The 17152-nt window shown below is 39.3% G+C and overlaps 1 protein-coding gene and 1 pseudogene across 5 annotated transcripts in view; one reads left to right on the top strand and one right to left on the bottom strand.

Annotated features, from left to right (window-relative positions):
* Positions 1-17152, bottom strand: part of CNNM2 (cyclin and CBS domain divalent metal cation transport mediator 2) — a 182640-nt gene that overhangs the window by 101752 nt on the left and 63736 nt on the right. The gene's annotated exons all lie outside the window — the stretch shown is intronic.
* LOC147344253 (ubiquitin-ribosomal protein eS31 fusion protein pseudogene) lies at positions 8956-9354 on the top strand (annotated as a pseudogene).

Raw genomic sequence — 17152 nt, 5'->3', positions numbered from 1 at the left:
CAAGTAGATTCTTTACCATTTGAGCTACTCAAGTATTTGGCTTTAAAATGAACAAACATATATCAAAGTAACCTGAGATCTAGTCATTCCTTTCCCCTGGACCTCCACTGGCATGAAGTAACCTGGATTTGCCTTGGTAATAACAAGCTACTGGGAGAATATGGTACAATGTTCCTTAGCTGAAGCATCAGCTCTCCAGGTTCCTAGCAGGGTTTGTGAGCACAACCTGCTTCCCTTTGATCTGCGCGCCTACTGCTACTGCAGCCCTCCAGATCACTTCCCCTACAGCATTCCTTAGCAAATGCTCAGCCTCATTTTTACTTCTACTTTCTCTTTCTTCCTACTACCTTGAAGTGAAAGTCATTCAGTTGTGTCTGACTCTTTGCCACCCCATGGACTATATAGCCCATGGAATTCTCCAGGCCAGAATACCAGAGTGGGTAACCTTTCCTTCTCCACAGGATCTTCCCAACCCAGGGATCAAACCCAAGTCTCCTACTACCTTACTTTGACGCTTATTCTAAATAGATCATTTGGTCATTCTGTTTCTTTATACTTAACTAACTGTTGTTTTCACGAGAGAGCTCTACAACTAGAAAATACTCCTCAGGAACAAGGACTCAGCAGGAGGTATTATCGAAATTTAAATGTTTCAATATTCAGACAAAGGCATTATTTTCCCATATATTTAGATTAGAAATCCAGCACTTTATCGTATTTATCTCTTTTGTAGTGGAGTAATATGGGGTCTAATTCCCCTCCCCTTGGGTCTGGTTGGCTCTGACTCATCGGAAACCAAAAAATGAGAAGTGAAGCAATTTCTGGAACCAGGTCAGAAGCAACCCAGTAGCGTCCTCATGTTCTATTGGGATATTTCATCTCTGGACAGGTCATCTCCAAAAAGTTCCCTGGGCAAACTCTCCCTCTCAGAACACAGCCATCATGCATACACATTCAAGTCAATAGAAAAGCCATGCAGAAATGCTCTGGCCAGGAGTTTCAGCTGAGCAGCATCTTCAAGTGTGAGCACTAGACATGGGAGTGAAGAAGTCTCCAGCTGATTCTGCCCGCCAGCTGCTGCTTCTTAGCTGAAACCCTAGATTTCAGAGAACAGAGCAAGCCATCCCTGTTATGCCCTGAGATCCACAGAATCTATCTGTGCGTGTGATAAAATGACTTTTTAAACGTTAAACCACTAACATTTGGGGTAGTTTGCTACATGGCAATCAATAAGAGTCTCCAGTTACGAATTTCAGAAAGAAAATCAAGAAAACAGGAAAAACTAGCCAAGTAGTATTTGCAAAGAACATGCATCTTCAAACTAAAATGGCCTACCAATGGCCAATACAACAAATTTTAAAAGGTTTATGTCAAGATGTATCATTGCAATCTCTCAAAGATCACATATAAAATCAGACCTCTACACAGGAACAAGCATTGGGATTGGACTGGCCTCCTCATCACTGAGACTGGACGCTAACAGATAGTATAACAATCCATCAGAATTCTCAGGGAAAACACCCAACCCAACCAGCCATTATATGTACAGAGGGAATAAAAGGACTCAAAAAGTGTACTTCCTTCACATTTTTCAATAAGGTGGTTCTTAAGGATATGTTCCATCATAATCAGGGAGTATGTCAAGAAAGAATGACATTTTAGAAAAAAGACCACATAAGAAAGGAAAGGTAATCAGGATACAGTGCTAGGATGAGAAGTGAACAGTATTTATGTTTTCATAATAATGTAAGTGATTTATAGATTCAACCTATATACAAAGCAAAGACATCTAAATTGCAGTTACATTACAGAATGGAATAAAAATCTCACCAGCTTTGATGAAGTCCTTTACTTTTAAAAACAAAAAGTAAAAAGATACCACAAGTTGGAATTATAAGAGGGAAGATGAAAAAAAGGTAAAGGCACTACTGTTCTAACCACTTAAACAGGTAAAACCAAACTTCTGTTTTTTGGTGTGTTTTTTAAGTCTACAAAATTGATAAATCTCTAGCAAGAATAACAAAGAAAAAAACAGACAACACGAATTTTTGTCAGGAATGAAAGGAGGGAATTTCAATACAGGCATTAAAAGAAGAGAAGACTGCAAACAATGCTACAACACAAATTCAAAAATTTAGGTAAATGGGCCAATTCCTTAAAAACTCCAAGCCATCAAGACTTATCCAAGGTGAAAGGGAGAACTCAAACATTTAACAAAATTTAACTATAGACAAAAACCTTTTGCCTATCATTTCACAGATGCAGAGAACAAACGAGTGGTTAACAGTGGGAGAGGGTAGGAGAGAAGGGCCAATAACGGAGGAGGGAATTAAGAGTACGAACTATTAGGTGAGTTACAAGGATATACTGTACAACACAGGGATTAGAGCCACTATTTTACAGTAACTATAAATGCAGTATAACCTTTACAAACTGTGAATCACTGTGGTATACATCTGTAACTCATAAAATATTGTAGAGCAACTATACTTCAGTTTAAAAAAAAAAAATCTTCTGGGGAAAAATTCTCCAGGCCCCTATGATTTCACTGGTAAATTCTCTCTCCCTCTTTAGTCGTGAAGTCATGTCTGACTCTTGCGACCCCATGGACTGTATGTAGCCTGCCAGGCTCCTCTGTCCATGGGATTCTCTAGGCAAGAATACTGGAGTGGGTTGCCATTTCCTTCTACCAAACATCTAAAAAAGAAGTAATGCTAAATATATATAGTCTCTACAGAAAATGGGCTTCCCTTGTGGCTCAGCTGGTAAAGAATCTCCCTGCAATGTGGGAGACCTGGATTCGATCCCTGGGTTGGGAAGATCCTTTGGAGAAGGGAAAGGCTACCCACTCCAGCATTCTGGCCTGGAGAATTCCTGTATAGTCCATGGGGTCACAAAGAGTTGGACACAACTGAATAACTTTCACTTTCACTTTTCACTACAGAAAATATAAGAGGAAGGCACACTTCCCATTCTATGAGACCAGCACTAATGTGATTCCAAAGAGAAACACTGAAGGAAAACTATAGACCAATATCCTTTCCTAACAAACCTACATACTCAAAATTCCTCAATATAATACAGCCAGTCCTCTCCATCTGTGGGTTCCACATCTGAATTAAACTAACTGTGGATCAAAGATTTCAGGGGAAAAAATGGCAAAATAAAATAACAAAACTTCAATCTCCCTCACAGGCAACTATTTACACAGTATTTGCATTATATTTACAACTACTTATATAACATTGGTGGCTCAGATGGTAAAGAATCTGCCAGCAATACCAGAGACCTGAGTTCAATCCCTGGATTGGGAAGAGCCTTCTCCAGTATCCTTGCCTGGAGAATTCCATGGACAGAGGAGCCTGACAGGCTACAGTCCATGGGGTCACAAAGAGCTGGACACAACTGAGCAACTTTCACACAAACACAAACACACAACATGTAAATGCTATGTAAACAGATGTAAATACAATATAAATACTATGTAAATAGTTGCTGGCATATACAGCAAATTCAAGGTTTGGTTTTCAGAACTTTCCAGAAATTGTTTGAACACTTTGTATCTACCAGTTGGCTGCATACAAGGATGGGGGACACGTAGATTCCCCATCTTCCACTATTGAAAATCCATCCTTGAGTAAATGTACTGGTGAGGGTTTAATTATGATTCCCGTTTTCTAGATCAGGAAAATGAAGCTTGGAGAGATTAACTAGATTTGTTCAAGACAGATCCCACAGCTGGAAAATGAGAGTGCCAAGGTTCAAATCTAGGGCTGACACCAAAACCTGTGCTCTTAAATACTGAGCTTATGCTGTGGCAGCAAGAGAATCAGGAACAGGCAAGGAGTCACACCCCCACTCACAAGAAGGCCGACTCTGCACAGCTCAGCCTCCCAGCCTTCCCCCAGCACAGCCTCCCCTCCCATTCATCAGCACCCAGATGGAAAGGCAGAAAGGACTGGAGCTGCTTCTCGTAAAGGCTACCCCCAACTAAGACGGGCACCAAGCAAAGTCTTTGGCAGATACGTTTACACAGAAGAAGAATGCCAAGGGCCATGCTTCCTGCCCTCAGTTTATACCCAAAGATCATGTCCTCCAATTGCCCACAATACATGGTGTGCTCAGGGACTGTAGTACATGTGCACATATACATCAGCGTGTGTAGTGGATGTAACAGTCATGCAAATGCACATGTATATGGAGAGCACTAGAGAGTCTCCTGAAGCCCTAGTAGTGCCACTCTACTTAATAATATAATCACTCATACAACTGAGCTAAATGGACTCTCACCCTGGCTATGAGAACTAAAAAAAGAAAGTTTACTAAGAGCACATCCAAGACCTTAAGGGTTACTACTGGTTAAACTACTAAGAACTCTTTCAAAGTAGCCTCAAGCACTTAAACATATCTATATACATGCAAAATTAAGACTCAGGTAACTGAAAATTCCTTAAAGATCATGCAAGGTAACATGTGGTTTACATTTTATACATACATATATAAATAATTATTTATATGAAATTAAAAGATGCTTACTCCTTGGAGGAAAAGCTATGACCAACCTAGACAGAATATTAAAAAGCAGAGACACTACTTTACCAACAAAGGTCCATCTAGTCAAAGTTATGGTTTTTCCAGTAGTCATGTACGGATTTGAGAGTTGGACTATAAAGAAAGCTGAGTACCGAAGAATTGATGCTTTTGAACTGTGGTGTTGGAGAAGACTCTTGAGAGTCCCTTGGACAGCAAGGAGATCCAACCAGTCCATCCTAAAGGAGATCGGTCCTGCATATTCATTGGAAGGACTCATGCTGAAGCTGAAACTCCATTCCTTTGGTCACCTGATGCGAAGAGCTGACTCATTTGAAAAGACCCTGATGCTGGGAAAGATTGAAGGTGGGAGAAGGGGACAACAGAGGATGAGCTGGTTGGACAGCATCACCAATGCAATGGATATGAGTTTGAGTAGGCTCCGGGAGTTGGTGATGGACAGGGAAGCCTGGCATGCTACAGTCCATGGGGTCACAAAGAGTCGGACACGACTGAGCAACTGAACTGATATACACATATACACACAAATGATAATACACATTCCTTGAAAAACACTGTTTAGCAAAGCAAGTGACAAAGGATTAATCTCCAAATAAACAAACAGCTCATGCATCTCCATATCAAAAAAACAGCCTAATCAAAAAATGGGTGGAAGACCTAAACAGACATTTCTCCAAAGAAGACATACAGATGGCCAAACACATGGAAAGACACTCAACATCATTCATTATTAGAGAAATGTAAATCAAAACTACAATGAAATATCAGCTCACACTGGTCAGAACGGCCATCATCCCAAAGTCCACACATGGTAAATGATGGAGAGGGTGTGGAGGAAACGGAATCTTCCTACTGCTAGTGGGAATGTAAACTGATAAATCCACTATGCAGAACACTATGGAGGCTCCTTACAGAACTAAAAATGGAACTGCCATGCGACCCAGCAATCCCACTACTGGGCGTATTCCCAGAGAAAAGCCTAATTCAAAAAGACACACGCACTCCGACATTCACTGCCGCACTATTTACAAGAGCCAGGACATGGAAACAATCTAAATGTCCGTCAGCAGAGGAATGGATGAAGAAGATGTGGTCCATAAACACAGTGGAACACTAGTCAGAAAAAGGAACGAAACTGGGTCATTTGTAGAGACACAGTTGAAAAGAGAGACTAATACAGAGTGAAGTCAGAAAGAGAAAAACAAATATCACATATTATCCCATGCATATATGTGGAATCTGAAAACATGTATAGACAATTTACAAAGCAGAAATAGAGATAGAGACAAAGAACAAACGTATGGATGCCAAGGGGTAAGGGGAGGGTGGGGCGAGGCAAATTGGGAGACTGAGATTGACATATATACACTGTTGACACTATGTATAAAATAGATAATTAATGACAACCTTAAAAGAGTAAAATATACTGGATATGTAAAAATTTTTAAAGCAGTTAAAAAAAGAAAAATACTGTGTTTATAATTTTAAGCTAGTTAGTTTAGACCGGCCTTCCCTCTACTCCCTCAAATATTTTTAAAGTTAGTATGGCTTTTTAACATACGATGGAAACTAAGAAACAAAGTAATCAAAATTCTAAGACCTAAGCAAACCAATGATGAAACGTGGGAGATCACCGTAATGGGAGAAAATCAGACGTCACAGTTCAAATCCTGAGATCATATACCACAATTTAAAAAGAAGGCAATCCAAAATAATTAATAAAAATATCCATTTTAATCAATGTCTTATTTCCTCCAATTATCTCTATCTCATTTTAGCTAGAAAGGATTTCATGAGAGAGAAGAAGAGAGAGAACACACTCATTGAAAATGACAAATTTCCTAGGACCACAATTTCTGAGGCCCCAGCCCAGCACCTTACACCATTTCTTAGTTCAGGATGGCATGTGTACTTCATTTTACCTTTCTGTCTCTCAACCGCTCACATATATAGGGACGCTGATCCTCTCACATATATGCAATTTTCATGTGTAACAAATACTTTTCTTCCAATTTTATGATATATACTTAACATACTTCAGCAGTGCATAAGTTTAAGATGTATAGTATTAATTTGACATCATGAAATCATCACAAAATATCCATGAGCTGATGAATGTTTACTAATCTTGTTATAATTAGTAAACATCCATCATCTCATATAGATACAAAAAGTTTTTCCTTGTGATGAAAATTCTTGGTAGTAAATCCTAACAACTTTCATATGTAACACAGTATTAACTGTCACATCCCTAGGACTTCTTTTTTTAATTGAAGGATAATTACTTTACAGAATTTTGCTGTTTTCTGTCAAACTTCAACATGAATCAGCCATAGGTATACATATAGCCCCTCCCTTTTAAACCTCCTTCCCCATCCCACCCTTCTAGGTTGATACGGAGCCACTGAGTTTCCTGAGCCATACAGCAAATTCCCATTGGCTATCTAGTTTACATATGGTAATGTAAGTTTCCATGTTACTCTTTCCATACATCTCACCCTCTCCTCCCCTCTCTCCACGTCCAGAAGTTCATTCTCTATGTCTGTTTCTCCACTGCTGCTGCCCTGTAAATAAATTCTTCAGTACCATTTTTCTAGATTCCGTACATATGCGTTAGAATATGTATTTATCTTTCTCTTTCTGACTTACTTCACTCTGTTTAATAGGTTCTAGGTTCATTCACCTCATTAGAACTGAACTAAAGGCATTCCTTTTTATGGCTGAGTACTGTTCCATTGTGAAATATGTACCACAACTTCTTTATCCATTCATCTGTCAATGGACATCTAGGTTGCTTCCATGTTCTAGCTATTATAAATAATAGTCCTGCAATGAACAATGGGATACATGTCTCTTTCAATTTTGGTTTTCTCAGGGTATATGCCTAGCACTGGGATTGCTGGGTCATATGGTAGTTTTATTCCTCGTTTTTTTAAGGAATCTCCATATCATCTTCCATAGTAGCTGTATCAATTTACATTCCCACCAACAGTGAAACAGCATTCCCCTTTCTCCACACCCTCTCCAGCATTTATTGTTTATATACCTTTAGATGATGGCCATTCTGACCGGTGTAAGGTAGTATCTCATTGTAGTTTTGATTTGCATTTCTCTAATAATGAGTGATGTTGAGCATCTTTTCATGTGCTTGTTAGCCATCTATATGCCTTTTTTGGAGAAATGTCTTCTTTAGGTCTTCTCCCCACTTTTTGATTGAGTTGTTTTTCTGGTATTGAGTTGTCTGAGCTGCTTGTATATTTTGGAAATTAATCCTTTGTCAGTTATCTCATTTGCTATTTCCTCCCATTCTGAGGGTTGTCTTTTCATCTTGCTTATAGTTTCCTTTGCTGTGCAAAAAGCTTTTAAGTTTAATCAGGTTCCTTAGGACTTCTTTTTCTGATAACTGGAAGTTTCTACTTTTTCATTGCCTTCATCCAATTCCTCTTCCTTCTCCCCTCCACCTCCAGTAACCACAAATTTGATCTGTGGTTTATTCTTGAAATATAGTTAACCTATTATTAAATGTTAGTTCCTATTACACAACAGTGATTTGATAATTCTAAACATTTCAAAAGGATTACTACAATAAGTCATTATGACCTATCACCATACAAAGATACTACATAATTATTGATTATATCCCATATCATACATTTCATGACTGTGACTCATTTATTTTGCAACTGAAAGTTTGTACCTGTTAATATCCCTTACCTATTTCTCTCCCCTCCATATCCTCAACCCATCTGGCAATCCAAAATTAAATTTTAGTTTTTCCAAACATGGAAATTTACATTATCATGTGTAAAATAGATAGCCAGTGGGAATTTGCTGCACAACTCAAGGAACTCAAACTGGGGATCCATAGCAACCTAGAGGCGTGGGAAGGAAGGTGGGAGGGGTGTTCAAGAGGGAGGGGATACATATACATATGTATGCCTATGACTGATTCATGTTGATGTTTAGAAGAAACCAAGACAATTCTGTAAAACAATTATCCTTTAATTTTAAAAATAAATTTTAAAAGTTTTAGTTTCTTTTGTTGATCTGACTCATGTCAATTTAATTCCTAGCCTAGCCAGAAGAACCTAAAAGGGTAGAGGGAGAGTTCTTCCTTCCTGACAGGTCTCAGTCTTAGAGATCTCTTCTCACTCTCCAACAATAAGGAAACCTCTCCGTTTGGTTGGAGGATGGGGTAAAAGAAACAATATAGTATATTTCTGCAAAGATCTTCAAAAGTCCACCCCCTCAAACAACCAATCAAGGCACTGCACATTAAGGAAGGGATGAAGACACTCCTCTCACACCTCACAATTCAAAAAGTGGACAGGTCAGAAAGAGGATCGAGGTTACACTAAATCCACCATCCACCAAGGAACAGCAGCCAAGATGCAGGTTACCGTGATGACCATCACTCTGGAGGTTGAACCCCTGGATACAACAGAAAATGTAAAGACCAGGATCCAGGATAAGGAATTTCCTTCTGATCAAAGACTTCTCTTTGCTGGCAAGCAACTGGAAGACGGACTCTGACTTCAACATCCAAAGGAGGCCACTCTTCATCTTGTGTGGTGGTGCTAAGAGAGAATCTTACACCACTCCGAAAAGAATGAGAGAAAGAAGGTTAAGCTGGCTGTCCCAAAATACCGTAAGGTAGATGAGAATGGTAAAAATAAGCCACCTTCTGAGGGAGTGCCCTTCAGATGAATGTGGGTGCTGGCTTTTATGGCCAGTCACTTTGACAGATGCTATTGTGGCCTATGTGGTCTGATCTGCTGTTTCAAGAAACCAGAAAACAAGTAATTTTACACTGGTTAACAAAAGACATGAACTAACAGGCTAAAAAAAAGATTACACAAAAGAAACGCAGTATGCAGGGTTGGTGACGAGCGTTCTAGATTAGGAACTGGGCTTGTTCTCTCCTCACTGCTATCACCGGCCTTATGCCCGGTCCACCTGAAAGCCCAAGGGACTGGAAATGTAAGGGACTGCAATGACACGAGGGACGTCCCTGGTGGTCCAGTGGTTAAGACTGTGCTTTCACTGCAGGGGACAGAGGTTCGATCCCTGGTTTGGGGAACTAGGATCCAGCATGCTGTGCAGCATGACCACAAATCAAATTTTTTTAAAAAAAAGATACTCTTCCTACCATACTAATTACCTTCAAAGAACGAGGAGCCCTAGAGTTCAACAAATGAGTGAAGAGGACATTTTAAAAAACCCAAAGTACATTTAAGTGTTTCATCTTCTTAGTGTAGTTAGACATCACTCACTTCAACTAGGAACTCACACAAGAGTTTTTTCTTCCCTGGCACAACAGGCCAGCCTCAATTTAAAAAAATTATTTGCTGAAGCAGCCTCAGGGGAAGAGGCAAGGAAAAAAGACCACAGCTACGTTTTTAGATAAGACAGAACTTACTCACTGAAGGAAGAGTACTTTTCTTCAGGAGTTTTTCAAGATGACCGAAAAGATAACGAACAGTTCCCCGGTTCATCTGAACATGTTGCCTGGGCTTCAGCGACCGGGGTTTGCTTGTCTGAATGGACAGAAGTGATTCAGGGAGAGGACTTTAAAAATACTTCTGTTTACCTAATGGAACTCAGTGTTCGGAACGCTCGTCTCTCTTCTTTCCTGGTTCACTCACCACAAACAGGAGCCGAGATCACTTGCTCAGGAAGAAGGGGAGCAAGACACTGCCACATACCAGTGCTCTTATTTTTCCCTTTCACCCAAGCACATGTATTTGGCAATGCTCTTTGCAAACATCTAAAGCATTCTAAAACTACATAAGGTGAATAACCACCATCAGTGAATTCACCAATCCTAATAATGAATGGCCTGCCTTCTTTGACAAAAAATTTCTGCACCAAAATTCAGAAACTCAAATCTAGTTTCCATCACATAACACCCATGTTTAAGGACTTAGAGGGGGAGATTCTTACCATTTATCTGAAAAATACATCTTGTAGGTGACTATTTTCAAGCCTCTGGACTTTCTCAGTCACACTCATATCCCATACCCATCATTTTTTATCATTGTCTTCAGCTCTGTTTCAGTCACACTTCCATCACACTCACCTTGCTCAGTCCCATCCAAGCACCCATGCTGAAGCCTCCACCATCACCCCCGGAGGACCCCACTCTTGTCTATGACTTAGCGCATGTCAGGCACTGAGATATTGGGATCCCCTTCCTCAAGGGAGGGGCTCTTCCTTCCCCCTCACATCGGGCGTAGGCGGCCTCAATTCATGTTGCAGAATAGTGAATAAATGTTGTCTCCCCACCTCTGAGACACTGATTCATACCCACTACTCTTTTCCCAGACTTGGAGCAGCTTCTCTATTGGAGTGGCTCCACACCAATCCTTCTTCTGTTACCACCACCACAAAATAGATACTTACTGAGCCTCTGTCAAAGCCAGGTGCTGCTGTCCAGCTGGAATAAAGCAATGAACCAAACATAAAAAACCCTGCCTACATGGAGCATGCATTCGAAAAGGGGAGAAGTGATGCCCTGGACAGCTCACATTCAATTAGAACTTCAGTATAATTCAGTTGTTTTGATTCTACATTGAGTCAAGTGACTGCGGGTGGTCTATCTACCAAGATTCCTGTGGTAGATATTCTGCAAAGACAGGTACCCCCAACTCCTCCTAAACCTGCAGACACAGGACTACTCCTCCCATTAAGAGGTAGAATCTGTTTCCTCTCTACCTGAACTTGAGCTGCCCTGTGACTCAATCAACAGAATTATCAGAAGTGACGGCTGTGTCAACTCTGGGCCTAAGAAAGCTGACAGTTTCCACCGTCCAGGAAACCAGACACCACGTGAAGAAGCTCAGCCTATCCTGCTGGAGAGAAGGCCATGCAGACAGAAGGGCCCAGGTGACAACCAGGACAAAAGCCACACGTGAGTGAGGCCACCTCCTACCTTCCAGCCACCAGGTGAATGCAGCCCCTTGAGTGAGCCCAGCAAACATCACTGGAGCAGAGACCACCACCTATGATGAATTTCTGAACTACAGCATCGCAATCAGTAAAGTGGTGGTGGTTTTAAGCCACTAAATTTGGGAGTGGTTGTTAGGCAGCAGTAGATAAGGGAGATCCTGCCTTCACGAGACAGAGTTCTTAGCCAGAGTCAGGATGGTATCTTCTACGTGTTTCTAGACCTTCATTACATAAACCATTACAGTTAGGCAAAAAGGAAATACGCAGCCAAGATCTGACAAGTGACTATTTTTTTGTTTTTTAAAACAGCTTTATTGGGTTAGAAATTACATACCCTAAAGTTCATCCACATGAAGCGTACAGTTTAAGGGCTTCAAGTAACCATCACAGAATCTAGCTTTAAAATCTTTTCATTGCCCCCCAAAAAGAAACCCCACAATCGCTAGCAGTCGCTCCCTATTTTCCACCAACCCCCAGCTCAGTCCTAGGCAACCACTGATCTACATTCTTTCTGTCTCCACGGATTTACGTATTCTAGACATTCTGTATAAATGGGATCATACGTTATATGGTCTTTTATGACTGCCTTCTTTTGCTTAGCATGATTTTTTTTTTAATTGGAGTATAGTTGCTCTAATGATGAGTGAATATTATAAAACTAAATGGGGGAGAGGATTCTGGAGAAGTCGCCAACGTATAACACACCAGAATGTGTCTTCCCACCTAGCCAACTGCACTGGTGGAATCTATTTAACTATTTTGGAACCTTGAATGCTTACACCTTCCAGGGGAAGGTAAGATGATAAACTGTGATGAACTGCAGTCAATCTTGGCTCTTAGCACAGTAGGAGCCACCCGTTCATCACTCCCAGACCCTTAGCAGACAACTGCACATGTGTTCCTGGAACCACTGCCCACAGCCTGTGGGAACTAGGGTGGGCATGAAGGACCCTGTGCTCCAAACACCGGGGGTCCCTGCTGTGACTGCCAATAACTGCTTCTGATCACAGAGGTGAGCAGCCACTGTGCCTCCCCTACCCTGTTGCAGTTCCCTTCCCTTGTACCTGAGAAGACTTCCAGGGGATATGAAAGGCCAGGTCCCTTCTCCCCCTTCATTCTTCACTTTTTTCCCCTTTGGAGCCAGACATTAAAGACTAGGACATTTAAAAACAACTGCATATATGAAAAAAATTAGAAAGTGACTATGTGTGCCCTGAGAAAGGCTCAGAAAAGACCTGGGAAGACCTTTGGTTCCCATCTCAGGCTGATCCTCAGCAAAGGGACTGTGTACAACAATTAAAATCAAAAACAAACAATAAGAAAAACAAGCAAGCCCTAGGGAAAGGGGAAATCTGATTTCCAGAGTTACCACATTATTATACTCAAGAGTCCATTAAAATAAATCATAAGGCATGCAAAGGAACAGCAAAGTACGGCTCATTCAGAGAAAAAAAAAAAATCAATAGATGCTGTCCCTAAAAAAGACATAATGGCTAATACACTAGACAAAGACTTCAAAGGAAATGTCTTAAAGATGCCCAACAGACTAAAGAAAGATATGGAAAAAGCCAAGAAAACAAAGTGTGAATGAAAGGAAATATCAATAAAATGACAGAACCAAAAGGAAGTTCTGGATGGAGCTCAAAAGTATATAGCTGAAATGAAAAGTTCCTTAGAAGGATTCAAAAGCAGATTTCAGTAGACAGAAGACTCCGTGAACTTGAAGATAAGACAATAGAAATTACTGAGTCTAAAGAAAAGAAAAAAGATGGAGGAAAAGCCAACAGAGCCTAAGGGAACTGTGGGACACCATTAAGAAGATCAACATAAGTATAGAGGAAGTCACAGAGGGAAAAGAGAGAAAGGGAAGAGAGAATACTTGAAGAAATAATGGCTGAAAACGTCCCAGATTTAATGAAATACAGACTACAAACATCCAAGGAGCTCTGTAGACTCCAAATAAGAACATAAAGAAACCCACACCAAGACACATTATAATCAAACTTTCAAAAGACAAGAGAGTCTTGAAAGCACAAGACACAAGTGACCCATCACATAAAGGGATCCTCAATAAGATTACCAGACTTCTTGCCAGAAAGTTCAGAAATAACAGCAATGGGCTGATACTGCAAAGTGAAGAAAACAAATTATCAAATGAGAACTCTGTTTCTGGCAAAACTGTCCTTTAAGAGTGAGGGAGAAAGCAAGACTTCCCCAAACAATAGTTGAGAAAGTATGTAACCACCAGATCTGCCCTGCAAGAAATGCTCAAGTAGTCCTACAGGGTGAAATGAAAGGACACCAGACAGTGTTTTGAAGCCTATAGAGAAATACAAATCTCAATAAAGCTGAGTGTATCCACAATTACAGAAGCCTAGCATTATTGTAACAGTGGTCTGTAACTACATTCTTCTACATGATTTAAGAGACTAAAACATTTAAAGAAAAACAAACAGTACAAAAGCTAGTATTACTGTAATTTGGGTTTCTCACTCCAAATCTTCTTTTCTGTATAATTTTAGATCAGTGCATTTTTAAGGAATTATAAGTTCATTTTAGAGTGTATTATGTATAAAGACATTAGTTTTGTGACATCAACAACCAAAGAGGGTGGGGACAAAGCTGTAAAGATTCACATTACTAAAATCAGAAATGAAAATAGGGACAGTAGCACTGGTTCTACAGATATAAAAGGGATAGATGTGAACAACTGGATGCCAACAAATCATATCTAGATGAAAGGGACAAATTGCTAGAACCACAAAAGCTACAAAGATTAAATTATGAAGAACTAAAAAATCTGGTTATTTCTATAGCCAATAAGGAGACTGAATCAATAATCAAAAATCCCCAAAGAAAAGCCTTGGACCTGATGGCTTGGCTGATGAATTCTACTAAACATTTAAAGAACTAACTCCAAAAGTTCTCAAACTTTTCTAAAAGACTGAAGAGGAGGGGATATTTTCAGACTCACTCAGAGGCCAGCATGACTTTGATACCAAAGCTGGATAAGGACACGGTAAGAAAACTGCAGCCCAATATTCCTTATGAACACTGATGACAAAACCTTCAACAAAATGCAACAGAAGTCAGCAGCATATTAAAACGATTATACACCATGAACAAGTAGGATTTATTCCTGAAATGTAAGGATAGTTTAACAGACCAAAAAGGTAGTACACCATATCAACAGAATGAAGGAAGAATATCCACATGATCATCTTAATTGAGCAGAAAAAGAATTTGACAGAAATTCAACACCCTTTCATGATAAGAACATTCAAACTACAAACAGAAGGAAACTACTTCAACATAATAAAAGCTGTATGTGAAAACCCATGGAGATCATCATCTTCAATGGTTCAAGGCTGAAAGCATTTCCTCTAATATCGGGACCAAGGCAAGGATACCCACTTTCAGCATTTCAGCTCAACACAGTATTTGAGGTTCACTCAGAGCAATTAGGCTAGAAAAAGAAAGGCATCCAAATTGGAAAAGAAGTAAAATTCTCTTTGCAGATGATATGATCTTATATGTAGAAAATCCTAAAGATTCCAGACATACCAAAAAACTATTAAAACAAATTCATTAAAGTGGCAAAACACAAAAGCCAACACAAAAAAAAATTCAGTTTCATTTCTCTGTATATAACAATGAACAATTTAAAAAGGTAAAAAATTACAAAGACAATTCTGTTCACAGAAACAATTCTATACACAATAGTATCAAAAAGAATAAAATACTTAGGGGTCAGCCAATAGAAAGATTTGTACAATGATAATTACAAATATTGATAAAAAGAAATTAAGGCCATAAATAGAAACATCCCAAGATCATTAATTGGAAATCTTAACACTATTATGATGTCCATACTACCCAAAGCTACTATAGATTCAATGCAATCCCTACCAAAATCCCAATCATGATTTTTGCAGAAATAGGAAAAACAAAACAAAAAAACCCATCCTAAAATTCATATGGAATCTCAAAATGACCCCAAGTAGCCAAAACAATCTTGAAAAAGAATAAAACTGGAAGACATACTTCCTGAATTCAAAATTTACCACAAAGTTACAATAATCAAAGAAGTGTGGCATTAGTAAACAGACAGACATATACACAATGCAATCTACTAGAGGGCCCAGAAATAAAATCCTTGCATATATGGACAAATAATTTTTGATAAGGGTGCCAAAACTTCAGTGGGGAAAGGATATTCTTTTCAACAAATATTTCTGGGAAAAATGGATATCCACATGCATGAGAATGAAGCTGTATCTTTATCTAACACCATATACAACAATTAACTCAAAAAATGGATCAAGGACCTAAATATGAGCCCTAAAAGTATAAAACTCTTAGAAGAAAATATAGGACAAAAGCCTCCCAACAGTGGATTGGGCAATGATTTCTTAGATATGATACCAATGGCATAGTAAACAAAAGGAAAAAAATAGACAAATAGGTTGCTGGGAAAATTTTAAATGTTGTACATCAAAAGATACTATAAGAGTAAAACAGCAACCCACAGTATGGGAGAAAATATTTACAAATTATCTAATAAAGGAATAATATCCAGCATATATAACTCCTAAAGCTCGAACAATAAAACAACCCATTTAAAAATGGGCAAAGGACTTGAATAGACATTTCTCTAAAGATCTATGAATGGCCATGAAGTACACAAAAAGATGTTCAACACTACTAGTCATTCAGGAAAAGCAAATTGAAACTACCATGAGATGCCACCTCATACCCAGTGGGATGGCTACTATTGAAAAACCAGAAAATAAATATAGACAAAGACGTGGAGAAAGTAAAATTGTCCAGGCGCTATAGAAAACTGCTGGTAGTCCCTCCAAAAATTAGCAGTAGAATTGCGATATGATCCAGCAATTCCACTTCCAGGTCTGTACTAAAAAGAAAAACCCAGAGGAGGGTGTGGGGGAGCTGGCTTCATTCCCATATTCATAGCAGTGTTATTCACAATAACCAAAACAAAGAAGCAAGCCAGTGTCCACGGACTGAAAACTAGATAAAGAAAATGTGGTATGTATACATAATGGAATATCCTAAAAAGGAAGGAAATTCTGCAATACACTGCAATAATCTTGAGGACATTCTGCTAATTAAGCCTTTTTGTATTTGCCAAAAATACCAAAAGGCAAATAGTGTCTGATTCCACTTATATGAGGTACTTCAGGTAGTCAAAAAATCATGAGGAAAGAAGGTAGAACGGTGGTTACCAGGGGATGTGGGTAGGGGGAAAATGAGAGTTACTGTTTAGTGGGTATAGAGTTGCAGTTTTATAAGATGAAAAGAATTATGGAGATAGAAAGAGGTCATGATTACACAACAATGTGAATATATTTAATACCACAGAACTGTGTGTTTAAAGATGGCTAATATGGCAAATTTTATTGTTTTAAAACAAAAAAAAAATTTAACTTAAATTGGATATCTATAAGCATGGAAGCAGAGAAGGCAATGGCACCCCACTCCAGTACTCTTGCCTGGAAAATTCCATGGACAGAGGAGTCTGGTAGGCTGCAGTCCATGGGGTCGCTAAGAGTCGAACACGACTGAACGACTTCACTTTCACTTTTTACTTTCATGCATTGGAGGAGGAAATGGCAACCCATTCCAGTGTTCT

This window comes from Bos grunniens, chromosome 26 (genome assembly GCF_055505025.1).
Source record: "Bos grunniens cultivar Pamir isolate PY7600 chromosome 26, Bosgru_T2T1.0, whole genome shotgun sequence".
In the NCBI taxonomy this organism is placed as follows: Eukaryota; Metazoa; Chordata; class Mammalia; order Artiodactyla; family Bovidae; genus Bos; species Bos grunniens.
This window is presented reverse-complemented; position numbering and strand designations above follow the sequence as displayed.